General features: G+C 45.6%; 1 protein-coding gene across 1 annotated transcript in view; it reads left to right on the top strand.

Annotated features, from left to right (window-relative positions):
- Window positions 1-482: 482 nt before the first annotated feature.
- LOC138288168 (src substrate cortactin-like) overlaps window positions 483-24,641 on the top strand; it is a 113,397-nt gene continuing 89,238 nt past the window's right edge. The window contains exon 1 of the mRNA XM_069229480.1: window positions 483-737. The gene's annotated coding sequence lies outside the window, so the exon portion shown is untranslated. The remainder of the gene's footprint in view (window positions 738-24,641) is intronic.

The raw sequence follows: 24,641 nt of genomic DNA, 5'->3' as shown, positions 1-24,641 counted from the left end.
TTATGTACATCGTTATTAGTACTTTCCTGTTACGTGTTTCACTGAATGACATTGGTCAAGAAAACACCCTATGCTTCTCCAGGAGTGTTTCAGGAGTTTGTGGCAATCTGACACCCTCTTTTGGCCGGTTGTGGTAGCATAATAGTTATAGTGTAGCACTGATACCGCTTCTCCCTTGTTGGGAGGGTCCAGTGTGAGACCCTGTGACACAGTGAGCTTGAGGGTGATGTGTGAAAACCTTACACGTGTGTTGCTCACAGAATCTGTCACATAACTCTCTTCTGCTACTTAGGTGGGTGTATTAGAGACTCTGAGGAGCTGACGACCACATTGGTGCCCTACAAATCTTAAATCACCGTCTAACTCAGCTGTGCCCTCCGTCATGCACGGCAGCTCCGCCCGAAAGCTGTCAGTTCTTGACTCGAGGCAGCGCTCGGTGCAGGGCTGAGATGCAGGAAGTGGCTTCGAGAGCCGAGCCCGCAGTCCGGAGGTGCTGAAATGCAGGAAGTACTTTCAGAAGCCGAGAGCTGTGGCATGCAGTCAGAAGGGGAACGTGGGACGGGAATGTACCTTTGAGCCGGAAATCAGGCGCTGTGCGGCGGGGAGTGGCTACGGGTCCCGGTGGGAGCACCTGAGGTACGGCGCAGGCCTGACAGAGCAGAGACCCGAACCCCCCACCATCCGGGGTCACCCACCTTGCGAGAACCCGAGCGGGCTGCGGGAGTCGGGGATCCAAGGTAAGGGCTGAGCGGCAGGCGGGTCACCCGCAGGGGTGGACTCAGCAACTGAGCAGACTAGGAGGCGTCCGGTCCTTTTAACAAGTGGGACTCGCGCGCTGCAACTTCAGGTTGGTAGAAAGAGGGAGGAGGTCGAAGCAACCGAGTGACTGCCAAGGGCTTCACTGCAGAGCCGCCCTTAGTAGTGATCGAGGTGGCGTCCTATAGTGGGCCCATGCAACACCAGGGAGGGGTGGGGTCTGTTGGGTGAAATATACTCTCATACCAAAACTCCTCAACATAGTGGCCAAGGACTGAACGGACAAGGAGCCTGAATGAGGTCCGCTGTGTCTGTATGGTAGATTTGGATCGGTTGCCATCGGAAGGAGGTCTTTGGGTCCACGTGTTCTCTAACTCGAGAGGGTCCTGAGCAGCAGATCTGTTCTGCACACTCAGTTTTCCCAAGCACCAAGAAGTCATTTGGTCCCAGCGTGAAGTATAAAACACACTCATTTTAACGGTGCGCAGTACTTCAGCGCAACAGAGGTAGGGAATCTTTACACTTCCTGCATTTCTTGAAAAATAGATACACTTCTTGCTGTATTCGGAAATCCTGAGATCCAGCGCTTGGGCTGTTCACGAGATAGCCCCTGCCCCGGAAGTGACATAAAGAGAAAAATATGGAATTATTTTGTAATTGCACGTGCTCACATGCCTTTCACCTACACATTCATTATTGAGCTGTACTGCAAAGGGACCCTGCAGCAGAGGACCGACCAGGCTGAAGTCCCCCCATATCCCTAGCTGAAGTTCACGAGCTAGGTCAGGCACCACTTGATTATGCACTAACCCACACCCCTAAAATCTGCCAAATTCAGACCATGAGGAGGCCAGACTTTGTAAGGCTGAGGTTATGATCTGTTATACCCAGGCCGGACGCTTAAAAATCTTTATCAGCCGCAGGCCAGACCTTGCTAGATGCTGTCAAAGTAAGGGCTGAGGCCGTCTAGGTCCTGTCACACGCAGGGACATTTTAAGGATTCTGGTGTCCGGGGCAATATATATCTGCACATGGTGCTTTAAATTGTAGCTTAAGTTGGGGAATGTTTGTCATAAAAATATACCACCGGGGTGCGAGTTCAGCTCATGCACCAGACCGAGCGCTGCTGACGGTTCTGAGGCCTCACGTGGCTCGTGGACGTTGCATTGTTTCCCTGCTGGGGCGGCCACGTGAGCCCGTCGGAATGGGGTGGGATGAGGACAAGTGGGTCGTTCTTCCTCCGGCCTCGCGCTTTTAATGTCCTCATTATTTATTTATAGATTCTAGAAACCAAACTAAAAGTCTTTCCTATTGATGAGGCAGCTAACGGCAACTGTAACGGCGCCAGCTGCAAGTGTACTACGTATTCTCAGTCCCTTCGCTAAATATTTGTAAACTTTTGAAACTAATGCCCTCTTATGAAGGGACAGCCTACAATTTGATTGACTTGGGCCCGTAAGAAATTCTGACCTGCAATGTGTTGCTGTAACCCGCCTCCAGAGTGACACGTTCACTGCGTTAGGAATTCATCCCGCAGCGCAGCTACGCGGGCGAAAAAACAAACTCGGTGCAGTCACGGTACTGGTACTCACAAAGGCATCTGGGATTCTGACGCCTCCATCTTACTCCCACTCCTCTCCGGTGTTGTCACGTGACCGTGGTTTTTTAATGCCCTGGTGTGTATTAGTATTCCTGTGCCAATAAAAAATAGGAAAACCAGTGAAAGTCCCATTTGAAATATAAACCTAAAACAGCAATCCCATGGAGAACTCACTTAAGAAAAATCGAAAGCTGTCTAATTTATAAATGATTATTAAAGCAAACATGGATATTTGCCAAGGTGAAAAAGAATACTGAGAATGTCTTCTTTTTCGCCTACCAGCCCCTTCCTTCCCAGAGCAGCTAAATTTAAACAAATTGCCACTTTTTTTTTTAAAGAAAGGTAGCAACCTATCCGCTAAACGTTCTCTCCTTGCACAATTGTGTACTGTTATTTTAATCAAACTTTATTACTTTGGAAATATGTATTCGCGTTTTATACAGACTTTCTTCTCGTTGGAAGAAACATTAGTTATAGAACATTGGGCGTTTCAGTATAATGGTAACAAGAATGTCAGGTCACCGCTTCTGGCAGGGGAAATAATAATTAGTGTATACAGTTCAATACTGCTGTCGCCCCAAGGAATTCTGTCTGTTAAGTCTTACAATTAACACAGACTGGGCATTTTCACTATAAATACAATCTTTGTGAATCATGCGGCTATGAAACCAGACAATATATATACTGATTTCAAAGGTTCCGGTCGGTCGTAGTACATTGAAACATGATAATGTCTTGTAACCCAGAGAACTTGGCACCCTGAGGAGCCCGTCTCTGTACACCCATGTTGGTGTGTCAGTGGCACCGTTGTGTACTGTCGGGGCCGTATGTGACATTCCTAACTGCCATCAGGTATTCTTTGCTAAAGTGCCAGGTTTATGACAGGGATGAAGGGACAAGTCTACCGCGAAGATGCCTATGTACTCTGTAGTTTTATATCCTACTTCCTGGCTAGGACAACATGCATGGGCCCTCACCACATATACGGATCACTGGTCCAACTTGTCTGCCCGTTTGCTGCCTGCTACAGGAAGTAGAAACTACAGAACATATTCATATGTCACTTAAGCCCAGGAGACAGTGTCTACATATACCCAAACGCTATCTGCGACTCTGGCAATCAAGCATAACTTGCATTGCCTCCAGTTTTAATGCTGCTACTTAGTTGCTGCTGAAAAATGTAAAAAATAATGGTAAAGCGATTAGATCTGGCTATTTTACAAGTGATAGTGCTTCTTAATTGATTGGTGAGTGAGTCTATAGTTGTGCGGCTGAGTCAGTGGACGACAAGTGGAATGGATTGATGAGTGCATGGCTAGATGAATGTGTGAGCAAATAGGTCCATGTGTTGATTGATGAATGTATGGATGAATGACTACATTCATAATGTATTGGTGAGAATGATGCACGGCATGAATGATTGGGTACATGGATAGGTATATAGTTGAGTGCATGGACTGATGAACAAGTGAGAGCTTGGATGAATGGATACGTTTGTGAGAATGCATGCAATTACTATGCTCGAATTTTCTAACACACCCATGAAAGTTCTAAGGTTGTAATAGTCAATTCCTATTTGTAATTTTTTTTTATACCTTTCAACAAAATAAGGTAATCTCAGTGGCATCACATTTTCCCACTCAGTCCCTGGCTAGACACTGCTTCGCTGACAGCATCAGTCTCTCTTCTCAACTGATTTTGATGGGAGACTGCTAATGCTGGGTCCTCTTACTTGACCGGCATGCCGCAGAAGTCCCAAATGTGCTTCTCTTTTTTACTACAGTTGTCAATTTTACACTGAAGTCCTGGGGTGATCCATATGGACAAATAGACTGAAACTCTATTGGGTGTTAACAATTCAGCAGTAATCAGTTCATATGAAACACTTTGCAAGCTGTGCAAAACAAAATTTCTGATTACAACAGCAATCAAAAAAACGAATTAATTATATAAATATTAAAAACATTTTCACAGATTAAAAATACACACAAAGTCAGAAATAGACACATTTCATAGACAACAGAAGATTACATGCATAAACCTCTAATCTTTTTCTTCTTTTTGGTTTTATGACTCTTTTTAGTTATCATTCATTGTTGAATATGCACCAACCCTTATTCCAAAATCATAACGTGAGACAAGAAATGAGTCCACAATGTTTGTCGACGTGCTTCAGTGGAACAGAATATTGACATCCACCTTCTTCAAGACACATAATTGGAAATCTTATCTGTAAAATTCGTATGTGGCCGATCTTATATAGCCATCATGAGGCTTTGCAACTTTCCTTAATTTCATGATAATATTCCTGGAAAGCAATAAGCATCTTCCAGTCTGGTATGATGTGAACCTGGAGAAGCACCACATGATCCCTCTGCTTCTCTTGACGACTGAACTGGGAGAATTATTTATCTTTATGTCGCTCTATAAATCCATCACATTTTCATAAAGGGAGAGCCTCAAGCCTTTCAAACCAGTTGTCTCTGCTCACCACACATGAGAGCTGTGCATCCCAAATTTATAGCCTCACTCATAAACTCATCTGATGTAGGCAACCCAGCACTGCTTGGATTCCTCTAGGCATATTTCCAGAAGAGAGGACCATGTAAAGCTGTCGTAAGTAGTATGGTCCCTCGACCACTGATATTTGCGTTCAAGAAGAGTCAGGTTTCATGATTTTGGGTTAGAGATATGTTAGAGTCAGATCTTATTTTGCCACTGATTCATGCCCTGGCCCTCCCTCATACGACCACTATCTCAGCCATCCACAGGGTCCCTTTAGGATCCATAGAGCTTTCGTTAAGCTTGAAATAGGCTTTCAGCTCTTGAAGTAAGTGCTCGGAGCTTTGCAAGTTAACCAGGAACCAGGTGTTCAGTTGCCTCATGGGTCTTTTGGCTCCAGTGGGATTCCCCACGTGCAGTGTGACTGGGAAGTGGTTGGAGGTGCCCTTTGGGAGAATATCTGGTGCCTCAGAGCCCACAATGTCCGTTGCTGCCATTAAGAAATAGTTGATTCTTGACATGCTGCCATGTGCAATGGACAGGTGTGTGTGTTCGGTTGCTTGTGGGTGCCATTTTCAGAGACATCACAGAGGCCCAAGGAGCCATGGAGGTTTTTTGTTGCCGCTCTAGCCCTGGCGGCATCCATTTTGGGGTACATTAGTACATTAAAATTGCTTCCAATAATAGTATATCCTGGTTCAGAATGACATCTTGCAGATCTTTAAGGGAATCCTTACCTAGGTGCAGGGGAACATATGCACTGAGGATGTGTAATGGCCGCCCTCCAAAATATCTTTCACGAGCACATACCTCCCACCCGCTTCTGGTACGGTGTGGATAAAAAGTAAGGAGAAGCTTTTGTGCAGAAGGGTGGCCCTATCATGCATGCCCCTGGTTTGGCCTCCATATCTAAGTCAGGCTGGAGCAAGGCAATGGTTGCTGGAGAGTGCCGCTTAGTAAATCGAAGACTGCTCCTCTGTTAATGCAGTTGTTAAGACTGTTGATATTCCACATCATCACCTTGAATGCTGCATTTGAGGCAAGGTATTGTGGTGTGTATAAACATTTTAAGGCTCTTATAACTAATTGTGTGGACATTCCGGTGGCAAGATGAGGTAAAGACAGCAGGTGTTCGACACCTGTAGCTGAGAAAGTGGGGTCACTGTGTAGGTAAATCAAACAATAAAAATAAACAACACAGTAACATGAAAGCCCCCAAAAGCACCTCAGCCCACACTTCCACTCCAGAAGAGTCTGTCACTCAAGTTTATCCCATGAAACAGAAAGGCAAAAGATGGCTTAGTAGGGGCGGCTCCCACCCCAGCATCATATAACACAAAAGAATACTGTGCTGCTGGCTGAAAACTGACGAATCAAAGAGACATCAGTATGATGCAGAGATAACAGTTGTTGGCAGTCTGCCGGTGTGTCAATGGAGGACCCCTGGAGCCCTTTCAGCCTTTGTCCTAAGCCAGGGTTGTCTCTGAGCAAAGGCTTTGGGAGGTGGAAATCCTTCATTGGGGATGGCTGTTCCAATCCCCCTTTCTGCAGTGGTGATTGTCCTCCACCTCAGAGGAGCCAGGTGATATTGATCCTCTTCTGCCTTCTGGAGTACCATCTTCTGTGTGCCCAGTTGCCAGCTGTGTGGACTCTGTTGCTAGAAAGGTTGGACGCACCCATTTCCTGAGAAGAGGGTGGGAGGTGGCATCTAAGCTCTTTGCGATTTGCTGCCCTTTCCTAGGCTGCTTCTGGTCAGGTAAAGAAAAAAAACCTGGAGTTGTAGAGGAACGTCAGCATCGCCGAGCACATGATCATGTATATGAGATTCATTGTTTGTTTAACAGCCTCAAAGGCCCTCTTCTGCTTCTGAACCCAATGAGTGTAGTCTGGAAAAATAAGGATGAGGGTGGACTGTAAGATACAAGGCCATTTTACCCTTGCCCCTTTGAGAATACCATCTCTGTCTTTGTAGTTGAGGATCTATGTGACAAGAGGCCTAGGGGGAGCTTCCAGAGGGGGTGGCGCTGCACCAAGGCTCAATGAGCTCATTCCAGGATGAAACAGGCAGAAGGTTAGTCTGTTGGAAGCCAGGATGCGATAAATTCCTCTAAGAAATTCTCCGGTAAGAAACTCTCAAACCTGTCCAGAAATCGAATAAATCTGAAATTATTCCTTGGTGCACGGTTCTCAACATCTTTTGCACTTTCTTCAGGAGTTTAGAAGATGTAGATAGGTGGAGGGGCATAGATTTGAGATCTGCAACAGTGTCCTCTAGTTCCATGATACGTCCCTCAGCGTCTGAAACTCTGTCCACAACATTGTGCAGGTCTTGGCGCAGGACAGCTACATCCACCCATACTTTCCCTAACTTGGTCTCAAGGACTGTTTGGGATGTCTGTATGGTTTGTAAGATGGAGTCAGTGCTGGATGCAGCTGGGGAGGCATGGGCTGAGATGGGGGCTCATGCTTGTTTACAGGCATTAGTTGGCCACAAGGTGAGGCTGACCATCTTCGTTTTTGCCTGCAAGGATGCAGGGCGGTCTCTTCACATGGTCGCAATGACAATACGACCACTGGGGAGCTAAGACAGAGTGAAGGTCAGCTGTCTTGCACCACAGGTGCCACTGCGTTTGCGGGCAGCCCAAGCAGCTGACTACACTTGATGAAAAGATGTAGTCAGTGCTGGTTGCAGCTGGGGAGGCACGGGCTGAGATGGGGGCTCTGGCTTGTTTACAGGCATTAGTTGGCCAGAAGGTGAGCCTGTCCATCTTAAATTCTTGCCTGCAAGGGTGCAGGGCGGTCTCTTCACAGGGTCACTACGGCAATACAAAAATTGGGGCGCTATGTCAGAGTGAGGGTCAGCTCTCTTGCACCACAGGTGCCACTGCGTTTGCGGGCAGCACAAGCAGCTGACTACACTCAATGAAAAGTGCTGTGTGGGTGCTGGCCAGGATATGGATGTCTGGTTTTGGGAGGCTAGGACCCAGCTGGGAAACCCCGGAGGGCCTCATGGTAATTTTGGAGTGTCTCAAGGCAGCTGGAGCTCAGGGTGCAGGGCGATCCCAGGAGCATCCCCGGACAGTCAGATGAGGCCGTCAGTGGACATAGGTTATGGCGTAAAGAGGCAAACGTGCCTGCCCACTTGGCAGTCATCTTGCCTCTCCTTTGAAGAGTTAGCCCTGCCTACATGGTTGGGTGGGAGCCTGTGAGATCCACCCCAGAGCCTACTGCCTCTCACTGGTTCACGTGGGGTTTGGGAGTCACTAGTCTAGAGTGCAGTCTCAGGCCAGCGCCTGCAATCCAATGGCCCAAAACAACCAGTATTGGCTGGCTATGAAGCATCAAGTAGGAGAGAGATTGATGTATGATCGGTGCCAGCTTGTTTAATGGGCAGGACAGGCCCCTTCCCTAGGTCGCAATACTCCCAGCAAATAGTGGGAATCCACTGCCGGGGTAGCCTTCAGTGAACAGAGCATGGCATGTGGTGTCATATACTCCCGTTTTGGTTATGAGACTGCTGTATTTTGGCTGGCAGTACCATCAAGCGTGGGGGACTAAGGCTAATCCCACACCGTGTGACAGCTGTCAGCCTAACCTTTTCTGATTAGCTAGCAGCACCTCTTAAATACCAGAGGTAGAAATGATTTGTGACAGCCTATCACACAACACTCAGACTCCTCAGGGAATTCGTGGTGGAGTGGATCTCATACCTTTCTCTCAGTTATACAAGTCTCATACATGCAAGGACAAAACAGAAGCAGGGTCATGGTTCAATAGGTTTTATTGAAGCAACTGCATTCTACCTAGAAAGGCATGAATTGTGATTGAGGTTTATGAAACACAGTGTTACGACAGCAGTGACCGGAAGAGTGAAACACATGAAAAGTCCCACCATATTGTCATAATAATGTGGCTAGTATTCCTACATACACTACTGAGTTTTTACATGAGAGCCAGTAGCAGTGATAGTCCTAATCCCCCCATCTGGTCCTGGGAAGTATGCCTAACCCCTGTACCTGTGCTGAGGTACAGAATAGGTCTGTTAGTCTGCTGAGAGTACCTCCCACATAAATGAAGAGGAACCAAAAGGTTTCGGCAAAAACTGCGACGACGTGCAGCATACAATGGCTGGAATGTCCCCTCTAAGGTGTTTTGGGCAGTGTGATGTTTTATAATAATATATCTGTTGTTCTAAGAACTGTCCTGACGTAACAACACATATTTTTCCATGTAAGGTAGACAATGTTCCCTTTGGACCTGCAATACCCGGTAAACATTGTGTATAGCCCTGGTTTGAGCACAAGATGAGAATGTTGTGCAAAGAAATGAATACCCGTTTCTGTAAGGAAGGACAAGGGATAAAATGAATAAAAAACATCTGCACTAAAATGGAGTGTTGCTGAAATAATAAAAGGAATAAAAACAAAATGTAACTGGGTAAAAGGGCAAAGGCCTCAGGCCCAGAGCGAAATGATATGCCCGTGAAAAATGCTCAATTAACCTCACAAAAGTTGGCTAGGATCCGTCGGCAACACCATCTCTGTGGTGTTCAGCTTGGAGAGGGCACTAGCCACGATGTCAGGCCCACATGCCGACAGGGTGAAGAGGGCCTCTCGTTCTGCAAGGCACCCAAGAGTTTTGTAATAATGATATCCATAGTCGAAGTGCTCTGTTGTCTTTATTTAAATCCAGGATAAATATCTCATCCACAGGAAAAACAGCCCACAGCTCTCCTCACATCATCTTCCTCCTATTCTTAGTCTTAACCATCTCCCACTAGAATCTCCATCACCACATTCCATGTAACAAGGAGCATTCCATGAAAAGAGATGGATTGGTTACATAAACTGCAGATGGAAATACCACACACCTTTCCCCCAAAGGTGTGTGGTATTTCCATCTGCACAATTTAAATAAAGACAACAGAGCACTTCGACTATGGATATCATTATTACACTGGCGACGAGGATGGGATGATGTGCTTAATAGGATATCTCAACTTTCACTCCCCCATTCAGCATACTGGGTGCGGCAAGTGGGCTGGTTCAGGCATGCAGATGCCTGATCCCAATGTGGATTCTTGATGCGGTGGTTTAGAGTGGGTTGCTGCCACTTCCCTGCATGTTCCAAAGCAGGCTTGTGGAGCATTGGGGTGATCTGTGTGTGGAACACACCTGGGCCACTGCAGTGGATGCAGCGGGCCCGCTCAGTCAGCTGGCCATGACTGGTTGAGGTCTGGTGTCAAGGACAGCACTGTTTTGCACAGTGTGTCGGGAACACCCGGACAGGGGCACAGTATTGCGATCGCTACTAGGGGATTCCAGCATGGCCCGCCATCTTGCGGGACCTGCAGTGGCCTGTGGGCTGCCTGTGTGTCTTTTTTCACGGAGCATAGCCCACTGCAAAGTGGCTCGTGCGCACAGCAGACAATGCCAGAGACCGACCCGCTGGTGTCCAGCCAGCGTGCACCTCGTCAGCAGCAGGATGAAGGTTGATGATGAGGTTGGGTGCCTGCACTACTTAAAGTGTGTCCACCATTTTGGCCACTCAGAGGTCCAGGGACAACAAAGGTGAGTAACTTCTACATCTAATGGATACTTTTAACTGCAGATTTGTTACCTTTTTTTTTTTTTTTATAAGAACCCTAGCAGTACCTAGCGAAGGTGGAGGAGGAGTAGACTCAAACCAATAAGTTTCGTAGGACAGACGGGGAAGTATGAGCCTCTCTGTGGACCTGAATATATAAAACACACACACACACACACCTCCCCGCCCCAGATGTCCAGGACAGGCTCTACTTAAAGTGTGTCCACCATTTTGGCCACTCAGAGGTCCAGGGACAACAAAGGTGAGTAACTTCTACATCTAATGGATACTTTTAACTGCAGATTCGTTACCTTTTTTTTTTTTATATAAGAACCCTAGCAGTACCTAGCGAAGGTGGAGGAGGAGTAGACTCAAACCAATAAGTTTCGTAGGACAGACGGGGAAGTATGAGCCTCTCTGTGGACCTGAATATATAAAACACACACACACACACACACCTCCCCGCCCCAGATGCCAAGGACAGGCTCTCCCATTGTCAGTGCTGTTATTGCCTCTTTGACACCCATTGGCATGGTCTTGTAGATCTTCAGAGGTTCTTTTCTGACTAGCGCATAACAAATCTTTATACAATGGACTGTCCATCAAAAAAGTCCTCTTCTGCACCAGTCTGCCCAGCAAAACCAACAGCTGGTTGTCCATGCAGTGGCCCTTTGATAGTCAGTATAAAAGGTCAGGTCTCTCTTAGGGTCAAGTAGATGAAGCATTCCTATTTTGAATTGTATGGTGAAGGGAAGAAGGCTGGCAGAGTAATCAACTGTCCAACAAGAAAGGCCGACATTACTTTGGACAGGAAGGTCACCAGAGTCCTCAGTTCCAATTCAGAAAGAAAGTGGTGTAGGCAGGTTGCACCTGCAGTTCACTCACGTGGTGCACAGAAGTGATAGTGATGGAAAAAGACAGTTTGGATTGTCAGTAGCCCTGCATAACATCTTTGAATGGGCTTAAATGGTGTGCACATGAGGAGTGTGAGATCAAACTGAGGCCAAACTGAGGTCCCGTGGTAGCACAACATAGGGTTTTACAGGAAATATATGAGGAAGACCTTTCAGAGAGTGCATCACAACAGGTGAATTGAAAAGGGAAAACTGATTTTGCAAACTTAAAAAAATACCAAAATGGTTGACATGAATTGCTGGGCCAATGACAAAATGACAACACAAACAATACATCTGAAAGTTTGGCCTGCAGAGGATCAAGATGACTAGTCTCCTATCAAACTACAAACTTCTCCCAGCATTCAAAATAAATTGACTTCATTGAAGGCTGTCTGCTGCAATGACGACATTTGTTTCTTCTGGCTACAAATCAAATAATCTCAGCTGTTGCCACACCAGTCTCCATGACAGAGGTGTAGCTTGCAGAGATTTGGATGTAGGGCCCTCCTCTTTTGCTGAGATAGGAGGTCCTTCTGAAAAGGTAGCCAGATAGGAGGGCAATGCATCCGCCGGACCGAATCCAGGGCTGTCAAGATGACTTGGCCCAGATTGTCCTGACTTTCTTCAGAATTTGAGGTATGAGAGGTAATGGTGTGAATGCATTTTAGACATGTCCCATCACAGAAGGAATGTGTCTCCCATTGACTCTCCTTGAAAGAACTTCAGCATGCAAAGGTTTTGACACATCACGTTCTGGATGGTGGCAAACAAATCTAGCCAGTGCAGTCAGGCCTCCTCACCCCCTTCCAGGTGCCTATTTCGACCTTCGGAGAGATATGCTGTTTATGGTACATCGGCCGAGATCTCCTCAGCTCTGGCATTCAGGGACCTTGTCAGGTGATTGGCCACTAAAAAGATCTGTTACTGGTCCATCTATTTTCAAAAGTTCAATGCCTCCTGGCACAGAATCCTCTCAGCTTATTTCAGTACCACATGGCAGTCATGTTGTCTATGAGGACCTGCTGGCATCCCACCGGTAGTCATAAGGAAGACTATCAGAGCCAGCCAGATTGCTTAAAGTTGCAAATGACTGACTTGAAACTGGTGCTCTGCTGAAGACCAGAGGCCTCTGATCTCCAACTCTCCCAGAGTACCTGTCCCCACCGCAGCAGTGATGCATCCATCACACCTATGAAATCTGGTTGAGGAAGGAAAAGTGCCATGCTGCAGATCAAATTGTTGCTAGTCTGCCACCACTGAGGATCCTGAGCAGTCGCCTGAGCGATTTGGGTGGAATCAGAGAGACAGCCCCTGTACTGGACCACTGAAACTTGAGGTTCAAATAAAGGGCCTGTGTATGGCATCTGGCCTAGGGCTCAAGGGGAATACATTAGGCTAGGAGTCCAAGAAACCGTAAACATCAAGATCATGTCCTGGATTGTCCTGGACTGGCTGCAGTGCTGGAAAGACCTTGAACACCACTGTTTCCAGGGTAGTCCCAATGAAGAGAAGTCTTTGCATAGGACTCAGATATGACTTTGGCTCTTTGATAGGAAATTCCATGGAGGTCAAGAGAGTGGTCATTTTCTGAAGGTGGTCGTTGACTTTGAGGAGCCAGTCATCAAGATATTGGAGTGGTGTATTACCGACCTCTGAAGATGAGCTGCAATCATTTCCATCACCTTAGTGAGCAGCAATGGGGTTGAGGTAAGGCCGAAGGCAAGCATGGGATATTGGAAGTGTTCTGACCCAACTGTTAAGGTCAGGCAGCAACTATGGGAACGGAGGACAGGCATATGAAAATAAGTCACGCAGGTCCAAAGACACCACCTAACCAGTCCAGGATCCAGAGCAGAAATGATCTGTGACAGAGTGAGCTTTTTGAACTTGTCCTTTCTCAGAAAGGCATTCAGTAATGTCCAGTGTAGTTCTGAGGCCTCCATTTTTCTTCGGCTCTAGAAAGTAGCACGAGTAGCACCCTTTGTTCCTCTGTGAGTGCAGCACTCATTTAATGGCATCCTTGGCCAGAAGAAGTTTGACTTCCTGAATTAAAACTAAAGTTTGGTCTTTCAAAATTTGACCTGGTATGAGGGATATATGGAAAAAAATAAAGATAGGGCTTAGCCACTTTGAGTAATCTGTTAAACCCACTGGTCTCAAGTGATGGATGGTGAGGGAAGAAATGTCATATCCTGCCCCTTGCTGGCTAACCGTGAGTTTGCAAGGGAAAATCAAAGCAGCTTGGGTGCCGCTGCACCAGGGGAGGAGGAAGTAGTTGAAGGCTGGACCCTGTAGGTATGAACGGGTTTTCCCACCTGCATGGACTCTCCCTTGAAAAGGCCAGGCTGATTGTTCCACCAGCCAAGATGGCTGATGTTGCCGGTAACCTAGTCCTATGGATTAATTTCTAAATTTTCTGTTCTGCTAGTGGACTTGGTGGGCTGGTGAGAATGATCCCGAGGTTTGTGCAGTGCCTCAAGTATTTTTAAATTGCTCAAGTGGTGAATCAACCTTTTCTCCAAAATGTTTAACTCTGTCAAAAGACATGTCCATGAGTGATGCCTGCATTACTAAATTATGCAACAATATAAGGAATGCTTTGCGGCATAATGTGGCACATTTTGTGATAGTAGTACCTCAATATATTGTAATTTTTACAGATATTAACACTATCTGGGCAAAGGTTTCACCCCGTTAGTACTTGTTTGCAACTTAAATACAGCAAATAAGCAACAAAAAGAGGATCAGTCAGCCTTCGCGAAAAAAAAGAGGATCAGTCAGCCTTCGCGAAGCAACTTCCATTGTGCAGCAAGATGTGTTGCCCAGTTTAGAGTACCCTTTGATCCTTTTGAGCCAGAAACACATTTTTTGTTAAAGTCTGCAGATTATGCAGAAGATTACGGAGTATGTGGTAAATCCACAATCATGCAGAAACATCATAAAAAACTTTACACTTGTATAGCGCACTACTCACCCGTTAGGGTCTCAAGGCGCTGTACACATACCGCTGTGGAACCCCTCCTGGCTTTTCCCTGTGAGGTGCCCACTCCTGCGCACCCCCAGGGTGAAGCCAGGCATCCAAATGGAGATTAAGCAAGCTATTGCCCAGAGTTACAGAGTGGGACCCATTAATTGGATTAGGCACCAAGGCAAGAATTATCTGGTCCAAGGGAATTGAACCCTGGTCCCAGGCCAGATCTTTGCATCAGGGTCTGCCGCTCTAACCATTGTGCCACACTTCTCCATTGCATGATAACCGTGGCACTACCTATTGGGCTATCTGGCAGTGCCAGAAGGTCTGGTCTGGTACATCAGTGGGTGGGACTATTTTAATGTTTTGGGCCTATTTTGTGGTCTTGTGGGTCCGGTTTTACTGCTGATTTCCCTGAAGTTCAAAACTGCAAAAGTGAACCACTTGTGATGCATTCTCTAGAATTTTTAGCGTGACAGAACTTGGTTTTCTAGACCTCCTGGTGCTAAGTGCTTAGTCAGTGTGCCATCCCCAAATCAGAAAAACAGTTGGACTACGATTCGTACACAACCCATTGAGCAATGTTTGAACTGGTTGTATTTTAGCTAACGATCGGTCCCATGAGACATAATAGGGGCAGTTAATGGAACACCAAATCCTCTTTCATGAATGCATAACTCACTGAAAGATCACTAGAAAACAGAATATGCATTTTTTAATATTTATTTTAAAACCGTAATCTAGACAGTGAAGCTATATGTATTAGTATCCATACTAAGCAAGGCAAGTGTTTTGTTGTTAATATGTAAAATGGTAATAAAATTTTACTTTAAAAAGTCCTGATCCAGCGCACTCAATATGAATGGTAACTACAAAGAAAATAAACGTTAGAGTAGCACAAACGTTTACAAATAGTGTGAACAAAAGCTTGTACTCTGTTTGGTTATGTGTCCAATTTGCTACTTCTAGGCACTGTAGTTCTACCACGTTGAACAAAATAAGAAGCTTATTCTGAGTTTCAAAGGTGGGTCACTCTTGCATACCTGTATTAGAACAATAAAATGTATTGTTCAGTTTAATAGCAATCCTACTATTTGCTGCCCACTGTAAATAAAAACGTGCCGGTGCCCAAAGTTCTCCTCTGAAAAACGCAACTGCTGCAATTAAAAGTGCGAGCACGAATACAGAGGCAGCGTAATCCTAAAGCCATCTCAGGCCTCTTTAATCCATTTACAGCCACTCCCTGCCCCTTCAGCTCACTCTTGCAGCTTTCTACTTTCTCCCTTTGTGACGCTCTTCCTCCATCTTTTCCATATGTCTTTTGCTCACAGTAAATGTCTTATGCTGGAAAATAAGTGCCGGCTCCCAAAAATAAGTGCCGGTGCCCCACCACCGGCAACCACTAGCTCAAATTAAGCACTGCTCCTTTGATTAATTGAGCAATTGTCGTTCACATAATGGGAAGGCACTGTATGGGAAATGACAGTATATTTATTCTAATGCGTACTGCCCTTGTTCAGCTATTTGAATCGCTAGTGGAGGTCCGTTTTATTTTGGTGCCAGGGCCTATATTCTGTGCCAGTCCCACCCTGCGACCATGAACCAACAGCAGCCAAGGTCCTATGCCAGCTGTGCTGCATTCACATATAAACCTAGTGACTTCGTCACAAGTGTGACACTTGCCTGTCCTGGCTTTTTAACCAACAGCACCCATGAAAGAGACTGTTTTGCTTTGTAGGCATGAGTGAGCTTTGTTTATTCAGGAGGAACTTTGGGAGCAGTTCTTTGGTGTTGAGTGTTTTGTTGCAGATACATCAGAACCCATTAACGTCCCAGAACCAGCACCTGAAATCAAAGTCACTGGTTTGCAAAGAAGTGCATCCTCCCCTTTGCAGTGCAGGAAGCAGGATGTCTGCCTTTGAAGTTGAACTTTACGAGAGTGATTTTGTTGCTGCGGATTGCCCGGTGGTGTTGCAAGGACTGCGGACTGAAGCGTTCCAAGGCTGTGGTCTTGGGCTTCGCGAACCCCTCCCATTGGATAACATTGGCAATGGGCCCCCATGCTAAATTGTTGGATAGGCACTAGCACTTGGGCGTTTTAATAGTGTTTGGGGCCTTATTTCCGGCGAAGAAGGACCTGGAGGCTTCAGATTTTCTTAGTGATTATTTTGTTTTTGGTATACTTCTCTTACGTGCATCGGCTGAATTTTCTTTCACCAAGAAACCACTTTCTGGATGATCAGTTAATAAGGGGACCTTGAGTGTCATGTTGTAAACTGCCATCACCTCTTGCAGCAAGCTTTGGACTGCTTTGCTTTGCTACTATGAGAGAACTGCAATAAAGTGGCACTGAAAGGGTGGGGGGGGGGGCTCCCATATTTCTTTTACTAATCACTGTCTCTTTTAAAGGTTAATGTTGTTAAATCATTGTCTAAAGCCCCATTTACACACTACGTGGAGCAAATGCTTTCCTTTCCTCATTGGCCAACACACTGCTTATGGAGCATTTGCATGTAAGATAGCAGCGCCCACCCTACAGCTAGTCCAAAGCTCAGAGGTACTGCATTATCCAGTTTGAGGTTCAACGTGTTCAGTGGCCCCAGGACACCAGCGGTAAACAACTCCAGTTTCTACAGTTGCGCCCAGGAATCTCTGACTGCCCTGGAGCTCCAGGAACCAACTAGTGTCAGGTTGAGCCTGGCCTCTTTGTGCTTCCATTGTCAAACTTCGGGATAGTTTTAGCAGCACGAAGCCCTTTATGATTACAGGCAAAATCACCTTCCTACAAGACTTTATGCCGTTATACAAAGTATTGCTTATTGGATGTTTGGCCTGCATGCTTGTGTATAAATTAATGGGCTCAAACCTTTATTATAAACATTTTCTTTTAATTTCCAGAATTATGATTTTGCACATGGGTGAGTGAATAAAAGGTGAGATTTGGCATTCACCTCTAGGCTCTGACACCAGTTGGCTGATTGGGGTTCTGTTGAATATACCCTTGGTAGTGGGCGGCCAGGACTCCTGTTGTATGCCTGCTCCCTGAATTTTACCCATATGTTGTAACTACTATTTTGTTTTCTGGAATATAGTTCCTTTAGAATCTCATTTTTAGACAACATATGGTTGTAATAATTCTGAATATGCAGTTCTTGTAAATAAATCGGGCCACAATCTCTTCTCCCACCTTTTGTGTTTAAGTTAAGGTCACTATGTCCCATAAGCTGAGCTATGCCAGAAAGTCACACTATCCCCTTCTCTGACACCTCTTCTTTTTGTCTTGAGTGGTGTAGATCACTTTTGCTTCTGCTCATGTTCCTCACCATCCCACCAGTGTGTAGGTGAATTTAGGATCTGTATACATTCTCTAGTGATAGGTGGGCCCATGAGTCACACTCTTTGTAGGTTTCTGCAAAAACAGAAACAACCGCCCAAAGTGCTTAATTTGAGCCAGTTGTTTTTGGTGGGGGCCATCGCACTCGTTTTTGGGGATCAGTACTTATGTTTTTCTCTTCTGACATTACCAGAGAACAACAGAGGTAAAAACATAGAAAGAGAAAAGAAGGAAAATAAAAATCGACAGGGAGTGTCTGGCAGTGGACTAAAGAGGCCAGGGGTGGACTCCAGACTGTACTCTGCGTGCTGACATATATTAGCGCTGGCCGCAAGCATCCGAGCAGAGCTTTGGGCACCAGCACTCATTCTTTTGAAAGTTTAGCACTGACCGCTCGTGTCGATACACGCCTTCCTCTCCTTCCACCAAGAGATGGGGGAGGAGCGAGATCTTTCACCAGATCTTGGGTGCCCACTGCACCAGGAAGTGGTTTAGGGACCTTGTTGTGAAAGGGAAATGACTAAAAACTTCTGTTTTCATTTTTAGCGTTCCTCTTATAGTGCAGAAATATGTGGGAGAGTTGTGTGCCACGCAAGCTGCTGAGCAGGCTCTGTTGCAGAGATATCAGGCCGTCCCATTTCAGACATTTGTGTTGCCACTTGGCATTTTAAGTCAGTTATTTGTAATGAGTGAAGAAAAAAGCACAAGTGATAAAAAGCCAAGTAGATCCATGCGTGACGTGCTGCTTGAGAGAGGTTTTTTTTATTTTGGGATTTGTAGTCTTGTTTATTCTGTTAAAAAAAGGGAACACAAGATCTAGAATTCAAAGAAAAACCCTGTACTGGAGCAGCTTATCACACATGGACCTGGGAAGCTTTTCAGTTATGTACAGACTGGTCACACTCAACCTGTGACAACTTGCGTTATGCCTGTTCAGTTGGGAGAGACCTGTATGGACCGTTAATATAGCATTATAGTCCATTGCTGAGAGCTATAGTGGCTGCCAAAGGGCCTGAGCCCGAGTTATAGGCCAGAGTTGCAGACAAGTGCCTGTGTCAAGTGTGAGGGTTTTTAACTACTGGCATAGCCATCGGTAGAAAGACTATAATGCTATAGAACATTCCATCCACTAGGCATCTAATGTTCTAAATCAGAGGTTCTTACCCTGTAGTCCGGGGACCCCTGGGGATCCACCAGGCCCACGCAGGGGGTCCACAACTGCTTTACAAGAGTAAGTATTATTACAATGAATACATTAAAATTAATAAAGTTTATTAAAATGGAGAAGCAACACTGATTTTGTTTTCTGTATTTGTAACATAAAACATTTTAATAATTGAGCATTTGTTTGGTGTACGCTTGTTTTTGTATTTTTTGTGTATTGTTCGAGGTTGAAATCATAGAAGTTGCTTAGGGTGGGGGTCCCCGGCTTCCAATGATGACTCAGTAGGGGTCCACAGATTCCAATAATGATTTAGTGTGGGCCCATAGAAGTCAAAATGTTAAGAACGGCTGTTCTAAATTTATAAAGGAGAAACAAAAAATATTAGTTGGAGTGCTGGAGCAGGGGGGCTGTACCAGTCATTGTCTGCTGCAAGCCACTTCATTGTCTTCAATAGAGTCCTCAGCATTCCAGTGTTCTAATATAATTTTAGAATCATATAATTTAAGATGGGGTAAACTGTATGTCTTCTGACATAATCATGTTTTCCTTAGGTGCAAGAGCAGTTCTGCTGGTACAGATAGACTATTGGACAGATTTGTTTACTAGAAAAGGGCCCTAATTTATTAAACACAAGCAGAATATTTCTAAATCCAATTTTAGCTATACACAGTTCCTTGAATAAATGATGTGAAAAAGGCTATTTTGAACAGAGGGCGACAGCATGATGGAGTAATGTATTAATAAAACTGATGACCGATAACTAATATATTTTAGGAAATTTTACTGGAATATGGTTTGAACTGGATAAGACAATAAAGCACTTGGAAGGGTAAACTGAAGGCTGAAGGGTTGGCTCTGCAGATCCTGGGTCTAAATCAGTGGGTTTACTGTAGTGTTTAGAATTTGTTTCTGTACTGTACGTCTTGAAACCGAGGATCCATAAGTCAACTTGTTCTTTGGGATAAAAACATGTGGTTGGTGTTCCACAGATCCATAGACAAACCAAAGTAGTTATATTCACAAGGTGAGTTTACACCCACAACCATCCTTTGACAGTATGGGTGAGCAATTGAAGGTACATTATGACAGAAAGGGACATATGGATTTATGGTTCTTCAGAACCGTATGACAAAAATTATTCATATTGTGAAAATGGTCTACCGCCCACCCCAAGGGGGGTGAGCTGGAGATTCAGGGTTCATGCCCAAATTCGAGGAGGCCTTGTCTAAAGAAAGCCTCCTTCACAAACGGTGCTTCTATTCAGCACCCCTGGACCCTCTAATTAGGTCTCGCTAGACAGTACAGTTGTCGCCTGTCCTCATGTGATCAACAGAAAAATAGCTTTAAGAAGCACTACTGAAAGAGGGTCTTTGGCTCTGCCCGCTTGTTGATCACCTTGACCATAGCATTTAATTGGGCTGAAATTGAGTGCTACTTTCCTTGTCGCCCTAAGTGGGAAGGGTATGCCCTGACGTGGGTCCTGTGCTCACTGTGCCACTAGATTCAAGCTAGCCTGGCTGGTGAGGGGGTGGTAGCCCAAAACTGGTCCCAGGATGTTTGTTTCCAGACAAGGGAGGACCTGGCATGGCAGTTTGGGCTGGACAGTCCCCATGGGAAGCAGGGTCAGGACTGATTTGCATATGGCTGGGTCCAAACTGGGGTGGCATCTTGGGCAAAAAAAACAGTGGATTAAACCCAGCTCTTTGTGACTGGGGGTGAATCTTTGCATTGTTCCGCATTCTGTCCATCATGTGTTCTTTTTGCCTTTTTTTCCTTTTTTTTTGCCTTATGGGAAAGCATATGCCTAATGCAGTAGGGCTGAGTTGGTTATAGTGACCAACCACTGACCAAGACTGTAGGCCAAATCTAGCTATTTTCAAAAGTTATGATAAAGGCAGTAGGTCAGAAGTATTTAATGTGAAAAGCATATGTTAAAACTAATAGGCGTTTAAGGGTGAATGGGTATTACACAGGAATACATGTATTTTGTAGCAGAATTACTCACACTTTGCACAGTAACACTATTTGGTGTAAACCCATGAGTGGTTGCATGGGAACACCCATGTACCTCCCATGCTACTCTCTCTTGATTTTTTAAACCAGATTTTATTAAGATTTTAGCATAGTCGATTCTTCTCATACATATGTTCCCCCTGCTGTACAATTCTTATAAATGTTTTATCTGTATAGTATTGTTATCGAACAATCTGGCTTGGCCATATCTAAATGTTTAAGCAGAATTAATATTAACAACAATAATAACAATCCCCCCTCCCGGTCCTTCCCTAACCCCTTCATCCGAGAACCATGTTCAAGCGTTGGTAATGTTCTCGAAGTGTCTTATGTAATGATTTAAATGTAATTAGATATATTTAGGTAGAGTTTGGTCAACTATTTCATCATCGTAGTTTTGGGTATATATTCCGGTCTTTGGCTAACGGCTGAGAGCCATGTCCCCTGTCATCGTGTGTTATCCTGCCCGTGATGTTACCAACTGAGGGAACCTTAGGGTGCGGTGTCTGCTCTAAGTGCTCTAAGTGTATCCATTATTACTTCCCATCCCTCTGCCGTTTCAGGAAGTCTGATCCCTCTCCTAGATTCACGCTGGAGAAGCATTCCCTCCGTGTTTGCCCATTTAAGTAACTCGCTTTTCCATACTGGTATTCTGGGGCCCCTGGGATTTTTCCAGTTGGATGCAATCTCTCTCTTAGCCAGTGTTAAAGCTAAGTCCTGGAATCTATCTGTGGTTTTGTGTTTGGCTGAGTGAGTAAAGGCGTGTAAGAGACAGTTAGCCATGGAGCAGGTCACTTCCCTACTCAGGAGATGCATCAGGGTCCGGCATACCCCCGCCCAAAAGGGTTCTAGGGTGGGACATTCCCAGAACATGTGGCTGAACTCAGAGCCGATCAACCCGCATCTCGGGCAACACTCTGTAACTTTACCAAAGTACTTATTTATGTGGGCTGGGGTCAGGTGGGCTTGGTGCAGTACGTAAAAATCTATAAGTTTAAAACTAGCGTTTCGAGTGGCTTTGGGAAGGTTCTTCAAGATGTGTCCCCATTCTTCTTCCGGGATATCTCGGCTGAGATCTTTTTCCCACTTTTGTTTGAGAGAGATCAAGGGTGCTATACTGTCCGCTCTCATCAGCCCATAGAGCGTTGAGACTACTTTGGATTTGTCATTTGGGGATGTTAGATATGTACAGATAGCTTGTGAAGGGGGTTCTGCGCCCTTCTTTCGCCAATGTTTACACATGTTGGCCTTTAATGCCCCATACATTAAGAAGTGTCTTGCTGGAATGTCATATTCCGTCCTAAGGGTCTCGAACGTCATCAGTTTGTTATCCCTAAAGAGCATGCCCACTGTGTTAATCCCGGCTTCCGTCCAGTCCCCTAGCTCAATCCGAGTGCCCCCCTGCGTTATTGCCTGCAAGGACATACAGGAAAGCTCCGTAGAGTAGGGAGTCTCTACTCTGTTCCTGCGTAAAAAGGTCTTCCAGCACTGGCTTAGGATTTTTATTCTGGAGAATCTTGTTTCCCATCACCAGGGGTCCTCAGGAGTATCTCAAACAGCCTAGCCTCCTGTGGGGTAGATGCCCTCGCATTCGTTTTTGCAAGTAGTCTGTCTGAGATCCAGTGCGCCAACCACTTCAGTTGTGCCGCCAGATAGTAGGTCTCGAAATCAGGGGCTGCCATGCCTCCATCCGTTGATTGCCTTTGGAGTTTTGTCAGGGCCACTCTCCTCCTACCTTTTCCCCATATAAATGAAATTACCATGGTGTCCAGTTCCTTAAAAATGGTCTTAGGAATCCAGATCGGAAGCACTGAGAAATGGTATAGCAACCTCGGCAACACAATCATTTTGAGGATCGCAATTCGCCCAGCCACTGATAGTGGCAGAGTTTACCAGAATGCCATACAGGTTTTTATGGAACGGATTGTGCCACCGATATTACCATCTGTAATATCCCGGGAGTCATGGTAAACTTTCACTCCCAAATAGGGGAGACCGTTCGGTACCCATCTAACCAAACCTAAGTTCTGGGGTGGTGACTGCTGTCCTTTAAGTGGAAACAATCCTGTTTTATCCCAATTCACTTTTAATCCAGAGTGACCCTCAAAGCTGGAAAGCATTAGATGTACTAGTGGTAGATCTCTTTGGATATCATCCATAAATATTAAAAGATCGTCTGCATAGAGGGCTATATGGTGTCTCTCGCCCATAGCTAGTACACCCGGGCCTCCCTCTACCGCCCTAGCCGCAGCAGCCAGTGGTTCCATTGCCAGGGCAAACAATAGAGGAGAGAGAGAGGGCAACCCTGTCTCGTTCCGCGCTCAACTCTATACTTGTTGGATATTGTGTGTCCTGTGCGGACTCTGGCGTAGGGGTCAATATAGAGTAGCTTCACCCAGGTGATGTATTCGGGTCCAAGTCCGAGTTTGGACATAACTGTGTAAAGGAAATCCCAATCAAAAGCTTTTTCTATATCTACTGCCAAAATACCCAAAGACGTGGCGTTGGGAGCCAGGTCTCTCATGATGGCTATTAGTCTACGGATATTCCCAGCTGTACTGCGCCCCGGTATGAATCCTGCCTGGTCGGGGTGTATCAGGGAGGGCATCAGCGGGAAGAGTCTGGTTGCCAGGATCTTACTAAGGATTTTATAGTCAAGGTTCAACATGGAGAGAGGTCTATAAGCTCCCACCTTTGTTGGGTCCTTGCCTGGTTTGAGAAGGGGAACCATGACTGCCTCGTGGGAGGATTCCGGCAATAGGCCCTGGTCCCTAGCGGTTTTATATATATTTTCTAACCTTGGGGAAAAAATATCCACGAAGGTAGTATAAAATTTGATAGGGAATCCGTCTGTGCCAGGCGATTTTCCTCTGGCCATTCCTTTCATGGCCTCATTAATTTCGGCTAGTGTGACGTTCCCTTCTAATGGTTCTGTAAGCTCAGGTTCTAAAGATTTTAAATGAAGTTCCATTAAATAGTCTTCAGGTTGTTCTCTATTAAGATTGAGTCTTTTTTTGTATAAGCCCTCATAAAATGCCATAAACTGGGTATTAATCTGTTCTGGTTCGTATAGGTGGATCCCCAGATCCGAGGTCATGTCCATAATGGGGGGAGGTCTATCGGACTGTGAAACCACCCACAAAAAGAGTCGGCCCGCCCTATCTCTCTCTCCGTGTGCCCGGGTGAGGTAATTTTCGTAATCAAAGCATCGAAGACGTTCAATGCAATGAGCTACCTCGGTCCTAAGGTCCTGCATTGTGTTTTGTAGTTGAGGATTCCCAGGTCTGTCTTTCTCTGCCTCCCGCAGTTTGGCCTCAGCCCGTTCTGTGTCACCCAGTAAAGTCCTGCGTACCCCCACTGTCTCTGCTATACACTTCCCACGCATTACCACCTTAAAGGCATCCCATTCTATCAGTGGATTAGCAGTGGTTGCGTCATTGTCCTCAAAATACTGCACCACACTTTGGCGAAGCTCAGCACGAAAGGAGACATCTTCTAATAGTTCGGGCTTGAGCCTCCACGTGGGGATACGGGGAACAATGGACCCCCATTTCAGGGTTAGTAAAAGAGGGTTGTGATCTGAAATTGTGCGGGACAGATATTCTGTGTCTGGAATTTGTGAGTATACATCAGGTGAGCAGAGGAAAGCGTCTAATCTTACATGCAGTTCATGAAGATGCAAGAAAAAAGAGTAGTCTCAAATAGTGGGGTGCAATCTCCGCCAGGCATCAACTAGGCCCCAATTCGTTTGCCAGGTAGTGAATTGTCAAGCTATTCTCACCGGGAGGGAGTTTGGTAGGGGAGGGTGTGATCTGTCC

This window comes from Pleurodeles waltl, chromosome 4_1 (assembly GCF_031143425.1).
Source record: "Pleurodeles waltl isolate 20211129_DDA chromosome 4_1, aPleWal1.hap1.20221129, whole genome shotgun sequence".
NCBI lineage: Eukaryota > Metazoa > Chordata > Amphibia > Caudata > Salamandridae > Pleurodeles > Pleurodeles waltl.
This window is presented reverse-complemented; position numbering and strand designations above follow the sequence as displayed.